This window comes from Plectropomus leopardus, chromosome 1, assembly GCF_026936395.1.
Source record: "Plectropomus leopardus strain MGB_pleo_1.0 chromosome 1, ASM2693639v1, whole genome shotgun sequence".
Taxonomy (NCBI): Eukaryota; Metazoa; Chordata; class Actinopteri; order Perciformes; family Serranidae; genus Plectropomus; species Plectropomus leopardus.
The window spans coordinates 28,615,980-28,630,018 of NC_142176.1; the positions used below are offsets into that span (position 1 = coordinate 28,615,980).

At 39.8% G+C, this 14,039-nt stretch overlaps 1 protein-coding gene across 4 annotated transcripts in view; it reads left to right on the plus strand.

Moving 5' to 3' along the window:
- The window catches only part of mdga1 (MAM domain containing glycosylphosphatidylinositol anchor 1), a 237,928-nt gene that overhangs the window by 54,277 nt on the left and 169,612 nt on the right, over positions 1 to 14,039 (plus strand). The gene's annotated exons all lie outside the window — the stretch shown is intronic.

Below are 14,039 nucleotides of genomic sequence, written 5' to 3' on the forward strand. Positions count from 1 at the left end.
TTTATTTAAAAAAGAATGTTTTCCACACATTCTTTTAGTTGTGGTGGCCAACCATGATAACAACATCTGCTTCCATATATTGATTTTTTTATTTTCGGAGCTGGACTGTTCATTAGGATCACTGTTGGAATATACTGTTTGGTTATTCATTGTGCCACAATGCAGAGTGTACTCTGGGCACAGATGGAGCAGTAGAGCACCAGACGCATTGCTCATAGCGTTGGGTCTAAATTTTTGCATAAAGACAGGAAACAGCTAACCTGACTCTCCAAAGCTTGTAGATTTTACACTTTTAATTTTTGTGTGGATCAAAAGCTAGTAAGAGTCAGGCTAGGTGTTTCCTCCTGGTTCCAGTCTCAATGCTAAACTAACTGACTGTTGTCTATAGCAGCTTTATATTTAAGAGACTGGCATGGGAGTGGTATTTATCTCACCTAACACTTGGCAAGAAAGCAGCTAAGCATATTTTCAGAAATGTTGAACTGTTCCTTCAACACTGAACCCAGATCCTTGCCCTCAAATAGCCTGTTAAACAGAGAGGATATGCCAGACTCACATCTGTTTGCAAATATATTATTATTAATATTATTATTATTAAGCCTTAAACTCACATTTGCCTCTTATGAAGTTAGAAGTACACACACATAAACACACACACACACACACACTTATCCTGTTCACACATAAATGATATAAGCTGTTTGAGATTACTGCTATATGTAGAATTTCATAAAATGTGGAGTGTTGTCAAGAAGCCTTTGTTTGACTGGAATCAGGGGAACTAATACAATCACGGCTTTCAGTGTGAAAGTAAGCCCAAGCTTTAATTAATCCATTTGTCAGTTGAGTGATCTCTGTGTGTGAAAGTCATAAGCCTCTTGTCTCTGTGACTTTGATATTCACAAGTCTAGTTAATTGCCATGGCAACACAGGCCGCTGTTACTGTCAGTGCTGGTACGGCTAAAAGAGAATCTAGACTGAAACAGATGTGTTGAAAAGTAAAGTGGATGTCATGAGATTTTGTTTGCTCATACAAACAAAGTCTGTGAATCCTTGGATACCCAATACATTATCATATACTCTTTTGTTGGCCTTGTTTAAACAGCAATTTCCATTTTTCAGATAACTCCCACTGAAAACACCTGGAACTGTTGCATTTGGTATGAGCAGGTGTAGAGGCCAAAAATGAATTAACACAACAGTGAGCCTTTCCAGTCATAAAAAGTGTGTATTTTAGAGCTGTTGAATTTTAATCTTTTAAGGAAACTGTCAGGGGTAAAACTGGTATCTTTTCCTCCTCTACTGAGATTTTCCCTGGTAGTTGGTAAACATTTGTGCAAACTGTTGTCTACAAAGAAGCCATGGCTCTTTCATTCTGAAGGCATGGCTAAAAAACAAAACATTTGTGAAATCATCAATGAAGAAAATGTCCCTGTTTACTTTTTCAATTGTACTCGTGGAAACATTTTGACATTATGCAATGTTATCTAATGTTGATCTGTGCAAACCATGTATCTTCAGAGTATTCATTTTTTATGTACTAAGAAAAAGTGCCTTTTGGGTACTTTTGCTGTTTGGCCACAGGAATTGGCTAAATAAAGCCCAGATCAAAAGCATCTAAGAAGACTGTAGCACTTATACTTTGGCCTATTGAGAAGTTGCTTATCACGAAACATAAACGGAAGCTTCAAGAGTTGAAACAGACATCTAATGCAAGTGAGGACAGTCTTGTTAGAAGTGGTGTCAGACTACAGGCTGCAGGTTGCCTTTTTTCACCTGCTTCTATTGATGTGAGAATCAAAAGAAACTGACCTGTCCCATGAAAAAAAGAGCTTGCAATGTCCCAGTCAGTGAACTTCGGCATTGCTCTCGAAGAAACCTGACGGTCTTGTCATTGTTGTTTTGACCTTATTTGGCGTATAGGCAACCGGAGCAGCGCAGCTCAGCTAATTAACACTCCAAATGGGACTTAATCAGATGCCAAGTGCACTAATAAAAATGAAAGTCATTGTGAAAAAGGGAGGCTCTGCAGGGGGATAAGAAGGGATATTTAAAGAACACGCCGTGTGTACAAGTGTGCATTTGTGTGAAAAGTATTCAACTCAAAATAGAATTTCCTCAGCTACAGTAAGGTATAGAACATCTGTCAGACACAAATGAGCTAAGAACAGCACTGGCGTATCTGTAGAGAGCCCTAAAGTGTAGTAAAAGCCACATGATCTCTGCTTGTAGCATTGATTTTGTTGGTCCTTGCCTAGACTTTAGGATGCATCTGAGGATTCCCACAGTTATCACAGGTTTTTGGAAGGTATCTGGTTATTTCCACTTACAAAAACTGACGAATTGTGAGTGGAGTGTTAGAACGAATGGAGATCAACCATAGGGCCATGACACACAAAGCCGAAGGTCAGCCATTGGACACTGTCGGGCCATTATGGGGCTTTTCCACCAGCAGGTTGGTAGGGTTCAGGTCAGTTCGGTATGCATTTCTTTTTGAGTTTCCGTTGTGAAAAGTTGTTGATGGCACCTTTAGTACCTTTGGAACCATTTCCATTTTTTGACACCCCTGTGCTTGGGGTACCTAGCACATAGATTGGGTCCTAAAAGGTGGAGCTAGAAGTGCTTCAGTCCATTCGTTGGTCAGTAGAGGATCAACACTGCTGAGGCTGGTTTAACTACTGTTCATACCGTGACAAGTTTTTCATATCTTAGTAAACTCTTACTACAAAATGAAAGGATGTTTGCAGCCTCTAGCGGCAGCTGCAGACTGAGGGAAAAAAAGTAATTCACTGGCTGACTGCAGGCCACTTTTAAGGTGGAATCTAATCCTCACTCAGGGAAAAAGAACGTGTCGGACTGTCAGAGCTTCATTCGGTGTGCTCGGGCAGAATATACCCACATTCTTGCCTGACAAGGAGTCAATGCACAAATCCGCTATTTGGAAATATCCCATAGAGAAACTCTCTGCAGCCTGCTCTTTTTGTGCAGCCCCGTTTTGTGGACGATAAACAGATTGCTGACTTCACTCTGTGTCAACGGTGAACAAGGAAATACAGCAAATGCTGCAGGACTGAGCAGTGAGTGACCACAACCTGCCAACAGTACTGTCTGTGGTGGATACACTACACAGAACTAGGGTCCATGTAAATCTTATTAGGTGGTACTCTTGGTTTCAAAGGTAATATACTGAATACTTTTAGTGGAAACGTGGCTTTTGTGAGTATTGGTTATCCTTCCATAAGACATAGTGAACACCTAGGTGGGGTTGCCAGCTTTTTTATAGCTGTTTCAGCTTTTGATATTGGGGATGGCGAAGCCCATCTGTGAATGACATCCCTCTTATTGGCATTTAACCTCAATGTATGAGAAGAGAAATGGAAGTGAGAAAATTAAACAAATGACTAATGAAAAAAAGAAGTGACATCTAAAACAAACCTGTCATACAGTTTTTTTTTCTTTGTAGCATTGAGCTCTTTGGCAAAAAGCATTTTGCAACTGTTTGTGTTATTGTTCGCCTGCGCAGGTAAATAAGCTTTGTTCTTTCAACATTGGGCTTTGTGCTAACTGGCTAACTGGTGTCTTGAAACAGCCTTGATGGTCTACAAGTTTCCCCTTTGTAATTGGTGAATACAGTCTACAGCCATCTGCTGGTATGGATAATTATTTCCTCTAACACAGAGCAAAATGCACATGCTAGTTTGCCGTTGGCTGTAGTCTTTGCTGTGTGTTCATGTGCAACTTTTTTGCAGAGACACAGGCAATGTGAGGCAACGCAACAGTTAGTTTTCATCACCACTTGTTTATTAATATCGGTTTAGTGTGTCTGGGCCTTAACAGTACATCCATCTTGCATAGTTGATAAGACATTGAAAACATAAGAAAAGAAGATATTCATTTATTTCTATTCAGTTCACTGGCAGTTTTGAAACTGTGACTCATGTCTTGTGACTTGTATAAGTCTGTGACATATGGCGCATTTTCCTTTTTTGCACAATATCGTATTTACACCCCAATCTACATATTGCATTTTGATGCAAAGACTCCAAATAAGTACCAAAAGGAAATGATCATACATAGTTTTGGCACAGTACAACATAATAATAAATGCTGATGGATGGCTTTTTAGCTACTGAGGCATTAGACACTTGTTGTTGGATCTTGTAGCTCCAAGCAGTACTAAGAACTGTGTTTTATCCCCAAAGTAATGACCATTCATTGAGAGACAATAACCGCAGTGATGGCTGTGTTTTCCAGATGAGCTGGGAGAGAAACCGAGCCAGAGAATGAGCTGATTATAGAAGAAAAGGAAAAAAAAAAGAGAAACTGACACAGAGAGAGTGAGTGAGAGGATGTGGAGGTGTAATAACTCTATAGGCTATGGCTCAGTGCCCATAAAGATACATGGCAAACTAGAATATATATGCTTGAGTAAGTAGATTGTGTGTGCATGTGATTATCTCTCCCCCCTCTCTCTTTGCATGTGAATATTTAATTGTCTCATGGCGTCTTAAGCATGTGCTGTGAGTAAGTGCATTTAAAAAGTAAAGCAGTTACACCTCATTCTGCTTAACAGCAGTCCAAAGCCCTGTATGTCCAGGATGGATGTGCTACCAAGGGCTCATTTATACTCCCTTTACGTTCAAAAATAAGGTCCATCAAGTCCATTTCAAATGTTGTAAAAGTCACTGCCCTCATACGTCCATATCTGTAAGTTTTCAGAAAACATGCACAAATACAGACAAAATGAATACAAAGTATGGACAGAAGGCTCCATCTATGTAAATATATGTATCTAACACTGGAACAATTTTCTCTGCTGGAGTGCCACTCTCTTTTGTGCTCTCATGTACCAAATTAGTGCCTGCCCACCTTTCCACTAGTTTTGTGTGCAACCTTTGTTATCAAAAATGTCTCCTCAACAGAGGGCATTGCACAGTGGACAACAAAAATAAACAGTGTTAGCAAAATTGCGGATTACACTGATTACCTACAAACCTTTATTAGGTTATAGATTTTTTTTTTTGCCATCAAAACAAGCATGGACCAACTATTAATGAGATAACTGATTCCGCCATTGTTGCCCTCTCCATCCTCTCCTTCCAAACTGTAGGATATGACACGCCCACTGGTGTTGTCATAGTTTGCACTGAACCAAGTTATTTTTGGTCAAAATGCTCTGGAAAGTTAAAAATTAGATGTCCGAATCAGAGCAGAGGCTGTTCCGTGTTGGTGGAAGAGGGGTACTTATGTCCGTGTATGCATTGCAATGAAATGGTCAGGCAAAAAAACAAAGGTGAGCATTCTGTGGTCCAAATTGTTAACTATTATCTCACTTTATCCTTTAAGTTTGTAAATAGGCCACTGCTTTAAAAAAAAAAAAAAGTACTTTTGGGCCATTTGAATTAGTAATGGATATTTTCAGCAAATTGTTTGTGTGAACACAGCAGTTGAACAAAACTGCATTTGTTCTTTAGTCGTCTCCAGGGCGGTTTACAAGTCGAAACCAAAGGAGTAAGACTGCTTTTATCTGTTGCTATTTCACTATATCTAACCTAAAACAAAAAAAGGCTTTTTCCTTTGGCCTGCTCCATCCTCACTCCTCTTTCTTCTCACCTTCATCTGTTCACTCAATCTCTGCCACAGCCCATCATCTGTAATACCATCCTACTTTCTCTTCTCCTGCATTCTCTGCAAGCCCTTTTTGCCTCTACTCTGCCTCTTTGATGATTCCCTCATGTTTCCTTCTCCTACAGCATCCTACCCCCTTCCCTCCCCAACCTCTTCTGCCCCATCTCCTCCATTCTTTTCCTCATTCTTAGCTTTTTGTGGCTATATTCACTATCAGCCGCCAGTAATGCATATTTATTGTCTTCAGCGGTCTTGCCTCATCCAGCATGTGCAGTGTGTGAGAGTAAATCTTCTCCCTCCCTTGGCTTACTCACAGCCTTGTCTACTGTCGCGGGCAGCACAAACACCTATTATTTACTGTGTGATTTATTTATGAATTAAGTCTTTTAACTTTTTGCTTACATCCATTTCCCAGGGAGGGGAGGATGGCAGGTCTGATTAATTGTGAAGAGGGTTGCCGTGCCCAGCCAAAGCACCTTCCTCCCACACACGGGCTCCTTTAAGATATTTGTATATACACTCACTCACACGTGTATATGAACACAGGGCTATGTTACCTAAGGGACACACACAGCTGTGTACAGTGTGAACACAAAAACACGTTCAGCAGAAGGACAATGCCATTATTGCTACAACCTTTTTCCAGGAGAGCAGACTTCTCTCACAGGGACTGCTCTATCTGAATGTTTAATCTTAAAAAGAGCAGCTTTCATGCAAGTCACTCCTCCACTGAGACCATTTTGTGTCTGTATGCCTATTTATGCTTGCATTTCAACTATGTATATACCAAGGTTGTGCTTTTATTGGAATCTTTATCTAAATATATCTGTACTGTATCTGTGAATCTGTAAAATCTGAGAGCAAAATGTGTTGAATATTAGTGTATGTCAGGTATGTACTAATGAGTGTGGTAATTGTGGCAGCACACACCAGGTTAGCCCTGATATAAGATCATCATACTGTGTGACATACGTTCAGGTTAAGCAACAACCTCTGACATTTGTGACATTTAAACCTCATTAAATATAAACCACCACTATTGACATGACATTTTAAATGTCAGTTATTGCTCTCTGTATTAACTTCAAACCACAAAGATCTTAAATCTTTAAATCTCCATCTTCTGAGCCCAGAAAAGCTCATTTTTGTGACGTCATCTCAGTGTACAAAGACAGTAGCCTATGTATGTCCCTGCGGACTAAACCTTGTTGATGCAGGCCAGGTGGAGCCAGGGGAACAAAGTTCATTCATCATGAGCTGCATGTGATGAGCGAGCAAGTTCTGTTTGAAAGAATGGGCACCATTTTTGCCATACTGTATCCAGTTCTCAAAACATGCCACTCTGCACCAATAGAGCTATACTGTAGCACATGTAGAAAAGGAAGGAAGTTGTCATGTACTGTCTTGGATTTTATATGGACTAGTTGATTTTATGTCTTTGGAATACATTTATGGTAGCCGAAATGGGAAGGATGTCAATCCAATTCCTGTTGGGTTCTAACAGGTGTAAAAGTGCAACATATCTGAACATAATGGTTTGTATGACATCCTACGGAAATGAACACACAATAGTTCATATGATATCCTACGAATTAGCACTCCGCCACAGATGACATTATGTACTTCACATAAATTTAGATTTGGATTAAGCAAGTAAAGTTACTGTGTTAAGGTTTAGGAAAAGAAACATGGTGACATTGTACCTTAAAATGACACAAAGTTCCCTTAAAGTTCGCACAATTCCAAACACCTGTCTCCTGAGTAAAGTCCTGGGCCGAAGTCTGGTGTGGTATTCTAACCATGAATGCTTGTTCGTCAGTAGCACAAACAGCGTGGAAAAATGGTCTAGAACCGTTTGGGAATGCACTTGGAATTATCCATGAGTTGTGCAGTCTATAATTCAGCCTAATGTATGAAAACTTCATAGAAAATTCCCTCATTATATTTCCAATTACAGTATGTTAGGAGGGCTGTGACGGCTCCCACAGTTTCAACAGCCACATTTAGGGCTTTGTCACTTCAATATCCATACAGTTTATGCTGTTTAGGGGCACTTGCTGATGCTGTTGTTCTTCTTTTAAGGACTAAGCTGTGCAGGGCAACTTTCAGGTATGCATGTGTATAAACTCTGAGTGTGTGTTCTCGGTGGTTCTGTAGAAAATACATAGCATTGATCTCAGGGCAAATATCCTTGATAAATACAGGTTACAGAAAATACATCTCCTGCAGACCATCAGTGTGAGTTGTGTTGGTATACCTCACAAAAACCTGACGCTGTCAATAAATCTTCCAAACTCTCACTGTGAAGTTCACTTTCCCCCAGGTAGGAGTCATATTTTTAACATTTATCTGATACATAACTTTGTAAGCTTAAAATTCCTTAGATTGGTGCTTTGCTCGAGTAGCTGCTGACAGTCCAGCATCAGAACTAACACTCAGTTTGTCAATAAGAAAGGCAAAATTAATAAGCGAGCCTTATTGCATTGTCATTGTCTTGTTTTTGCTCTGTAAGAATTGCACACACAAAGGCCTTCACCTTGGAGCTCTAATACATATTCATAAAAACATCAAATGTGAGTGCAAGCCAACCCACAAACATGCACAAAGGCTTCTCAAGGGACTCTATTCTTAAGTACATAATAATGCAGTAAATAAACTCAAAAGCATGCACACGCACGCACGTACACACACACACACACACTTACAGGTCGTCTGAATGGGCTCCAACTCCGAGTGCAGGTGAACTCAACTTTCCTCCTTGAGGTTCCCTTTGGAATTTCATTACCTGTACTCGGTGCTTATCGATCCTGTTATATACACTAGGCCAAGCAGCTGCTAAATTATTCAGTCTGGTTAAATAGGGCTGTTCCATTATTCAGAAGCGTGGCACAGTGTAATTAATATTGTAGAGATATGTGACAGGCCGGGTGGCATTTCACTCAGTGGCAGCACATCGCTCGCTCTTTACTTTCGCTTTCCCTACTCTACCCATGCCTTTGTCATCGTCTTCTCTCTCTTTTCTTCTCTTTCTCACTTTCTCTTTCCTTTCAATTTTGAACATTTTCTTCCTCTTCATTCTTTCTGTTGCTTTGTTTTATTTTCTCTCCTCCCTCTTTCTGCACTTTTTATTTCTTGACTTCCTAATTTACTTTCCTTTCACTCTCCTTTTTCCTCTTTCAGCCTCTCTTTTCTTTTCTGTCACTTTAATTCAATCTCGTCTGCCTCCTACGCTCTTCAAAGCTTCTAATGGTTGTGTTGAAAAGTTGGTTGTGAAACTCAAACAGCATCTGGGGATTTTCTCTATGAGTTGTTTTTGTGCTTGCGTGTGTGTGTGTGTGTGTGTGTGTGTGTGTGTGCATGCGTGCACATTATGGAGTGTCTAGTCTTTTTATTGTGACATATATTTCCCTGCTCCTTCCACAATGACCCACATTGTGCTGATGTTGTTAAGATGTGACAGAATACTCAGTTTGACAGAAAATCCAAAATATGTAATCTCCTGCATCGCTGTACATACAGTATATGAGAAAAGCAGAAGAAAAGCTTTGTTGCTGCTGTATCTTGTACTCATGATGGTGTCCTTGAGCAAGATGTTGCTGTATGCTTGCATGCTTTTGAATATGTATAGTAACAGCCATTATAGAATTCCCCCATCCTACTTCTGCGTATCCTCAATGTGTCCTCATTATTACTGCAGTGGAGTACTGCATTATTAGTAGGGCTGGTAATCATTTAAAACATGACGACACCAGTACCAATAACAGTACCCTTAAAGTGGCACAGATACCAATAGAACAGTTCATTCAGTACCCATAAGGTGAATGGAAAAGTGTTAGTACAGCCATACTTCTAAACATTTTAGTGGCATCTGGCACACTGAACAACCACTCAGCGCTCGACTTCACTAGACCACAGACTGTATGGGCTCTAGCTGCTGCTACAGGAGTGTGAGCTCCACGCCAGTGACAGTTTGCGATCCAGGGCAATAAAACTCCTGGAGCATGAAGGATCACATGCTGGTATTGTTTGACTGGAGAAGTTTTGAGACTACTTGGCCCTAATTATTAGTTGTAGTAGCAACTGCTAATGGGACAATAAGTTCAGGCATTTCTAAAGCAGGTTATATTCTGACAGGGCTGGTTAAATCAAAGAACGTGGAGAAGCACCGTTGAAAGCTTCCTCCATGTTGGACTTTCTAGCTCTCTGATACCTCAAAACAGGACCCCAGAAAACACCACTTAGTTTTGCTATCATTTTTCCCAGTGGCCACTTGCAGTATTGTAGCCCAAAAAGCATTTTCCCCATAGACCACCATTATAAAGGAGACATCTGTCAAACCAGGACATCTTTAACTGCCAATAAGGTCAACTCTGACTCCTTTGATTAGGAATTTTTGACCAATGGAGATTTTAATATTTGCCAAACTTCCCTTGAGCTGAAAAAAAAACAAGACAAACAAAAACATCATAATGTTAAGTTTATTAGCCAAGAGGGAACTCGCAGGTGGAGCCAGCAGGAGAAACAATACTGTTCATGTAGTCCGTGGGCTGAATATCCTGGATAAACACCTGTGAGCTGGAAACTTTTTGGCACATTTTCCAGGCAAGGAATTGTCATTGGTCTAAATAGGCACCATCTTGGAGTTTGGTTGTTGGATGTAATAAATCATCCATATCTCTAAAGTCTGCACTGTCAAGTGTCAGGCTCAAACAAATGAAGGACTCATAAAGCAGGCACAGGCAGAGAAGCAGTTCAGGATCTTTACTACAAGCAAGGTCGGTAAAACACGGTAAATCAGTCCACAGGTAAAGGTATCTAAAACGGCAGGCAAAAGGGTGGTCAAAAAACAAGCTAGGATCAATATCAATACACAAGAAACACTGGGAAGAATGCTGGAAAGCTCACACGGTGGTAAAAACAATCTGGCACAGAGGAGTGGGAAGACAGAGGCTAAATACACTGGGGCAGGTGAGACAATGTAACACAGGGGAAACACATTAGGGCAGGGCAGGCAATCACACGAGAGGGAAACTTGACAGGACGTTGGATCTGAAACGAGATGTAAGACACCAAAATAAAACAGGAAGTGCAAGAATTGACAAAAATGAAAAATAGCAGGAACTTAACTCAGAGCAGGACATGACATCAAGATGGATTGCTGTTTGTGAATGGTGCAGATTGGTTGGTCAGAGTTCACCAAAGTTGAACTCTGTGTGAAAAATTATTATATAATAATTATAATTATTATAAATTTACCACTGGCAAGGCAACATGATAAGTGGAGCTGGGGTGGAGTGAGTGATAAATCTGAGTGCCTGAATCACCATAGTAGAGACTATTCAATTAAAAGCCAGCCACATGCAAAAGCATACACTGTTTTTTGTCTATTTTACTCTAATTGGTACCATATTTTACCGAATGAATGCTTTATTAAAGTAAACTTGTAACTAACAATTGAGACCATAACTAATGAAGAACATGTTTACTGAGGTAATAAATCAAATGAGAAGAAGGGTCATTTTCTCATGGACTCTGACAGTCACTGGAGTCGCCCTGTTTGCCATTAGAATGAATGCAGGCTAAGGCAGCTCCGCATTGGCTGTACTTCCCCTTGGGATTTACCTGTAAATAAATCCACTGATTGCGTGTTGTCACTGGAGTGAATTGAATACTAGCCTGTGAGTGCTGTCACCATGCACGCACCCAAGCTGTCACTCACAGCTCTGCGTTTTATCAAGAAGCTTCCTTGGTATTGTCCTCCCCTTCTTCATGCAGCCAATTAGGATCCATCTCCTCTTGCTCTCATCACACTCCTCCTCCACTGTTGTCAAAGTTATTTGACACAACAGGGGAGAGGAGACTTCAAAAGACTCTGTTGTCTTGTTTTTTTCCCCCCAATTCTGTCTTTCTGAAACCCAGAGTGAAACTACAGAGGTGCTTGGATGACAACACAGAAAGCTCAAAGGGCCTCACGCTTTGTGTGTGTGTGTATTTGTCTGTGTGTGTTTCCACCTGTGTGTTTGTGTGCAAAAAATGTGCTGCTGAAATGGTTAATACTGTTTGTGTGGTTTAATGTTCACTATCTGTATGTACGTGAGAGACACACAGAAAATCACTTGATGCTCTGTGTCTTATTGTTCATGATATGTGGCGTGTGTAAGACATTCAAGCTGACTTACTGTATGCAGCTAATTCTAAGCAAACTCAAGAGCACACTTAAGAATATATGAGTGTTGACATGTTTGTGCAAAGTAGTTTGTTAGTGTGTTTTCTTTCATAATGCAGTCATATGATCGGATTTAAATATTTTTCATGATTTATGTTATTTTCATTCATTATTCTCATTATTTTCTAAAGCATTATGGTCTTTGAAGACACACACTACACTAAAACTTAAATTGAATTTGAAAATTACATCCAATAATTAATGAAGTATCACACTACTTATACGTAAACCCAAAGTAGGCCTGCCGATAAACTTCAAATAAAAGCTCAGTCCCAATTAAACACACAGTCCCTTTTACTAGCCGGGTGTGGCCACACATTTTTACGAATAAGCGCCTGTCTCAATTAGAAGCCTGGCCTAGTTGCCATGCAGTTCATTTTTAGTTCTTTGGATATATAAAACCAAGTTGTTGGCTACCCACAGGAACGTTAGTTAGCTGCTTAGATCATGCAAATCCCCGTATATATGTTTAAACTTTTATCAATATGGACATGCTGCACACATCATTAGCTTGGTAAGATTCTTTACAATTCAAGAAAAGAGTAACACCGGCATAGTAAACAAGACAGGCGCCAACAACAACAAAAAAAAACTATTTAATTGAATTTCCATCTTTGCTTAGCAACATTAAAAACTCATCCCATATAAACACCTGTTCCAAATATAAGCCTGTTGAGTGATTAGACCAAATAATCGCCTGGGCTATTAATTGAAGTTTAATGTAATTTCTGCACCCTGTGCAAGGTAACAGATCACGCCATGAGGAGGCAATATATCCACCAAGCTCATGTACATCTGCTTACAGAGTAATGCGGGTTAGCCTGTCCACCTCCTGTGGTCAGGTCAGGTGCAAATATTTGGCCTCAGTTTTGAGATTTTTTTTTCACCTCATCAGTTGTTCGACCTTCTCTGGATACAGCGTACGCTGAATGAGTAATAGCATCCCGTGCATCTTTTTTTGTTTTATTTTTTATTCACTTATAATGCTACAATAATAATAGTTCATTTGGTGTTTACTTCCTATAGTGGTACCTTAACAGAACTACTTAATTTTTCAGTGTTTTGAGTTACTTTTAGTAGGTGCTGCAGGTGCCCTTTGTGTGCAGTATGTACGCAAAAACGATGTACTTCTTTGTCATAACATTGCGCCTTGAACTTTGGCCCTCCTAGTCAAACAACCCTCGTGGTCTGCAGAGCAAAATTTGAAATGAAAAGAAACATCTGTGATTTGCAATACAGCAGGCCTTAACGTTATCACTTATGATTACCTTGGAGATAAAACAAAACACCATTTGCCGAGCTCACCAGAGACTTAGTCTCATGGCCTTTTTTGTGGATTGGTTGGTTGCTTACCATTGCTATTTAGTAGTAATTAGCAGATGCTTTGAAATTACAAGGACAATGGGATTCATCATAATAACAACACAGGTTGAAACAAATCTGTGGATTAGGACCACGTCATGAGTAGAAGAACAAATTTAAGGAAAAACGTCCCAAAAAATCCCATTGTTTTTCACACTTGTTACACCACGGGCTGAAGCTCATTCTGTTAAATGCGTTGATTATATTTTATAATTTTGTGTTGGATGTACAAAATGACTCTTCCATGACCAACTTCACACTATTTCTAAATTCATTATTAGCCTCTTTAAGAATCCAGAGTGGCACTCAGCCTGTGATTTTTCCCTCAGAGAGGTCTTTTCTGTGTCTTACTTCATATTTGAAGATTCATTAAGAACATGATGTCATGATAGCCTTTACTAACCTTTCACGATAGTGTGGTTTAAGCTGATGAAAGTTTTAATCGCACATTAAGTGATACGTTTCTCATGTGGTACATACTATTGTAAGGTGGTGCTCATTGTAATTAAGCAGGTCCATGCTGTAGTTGCTGTCTTATTTTTTCTGTCTTATTTTCTGCTTTCTTTTTACCATTTGTCCTTTTGTTGCCTTTCTTTGCCTCTCGTTCTCACTTAATCTCTCTTCATCAATCTGTTATTGTCTTACTATCCACCCTCCTCTGGGGTTTCGCGTCTGACTCTTCTTAGCTGCGAGTTAATATTTAATCTGCTGTTAAATAACATGTTGTTGATGAGTCACAATCTGTCTTTCAAACACATTTAGGAGTATTTGTTTTCTGTGGCATATATTGCAAATTTGGAAAATATTGTCTCTCACCCTGGAA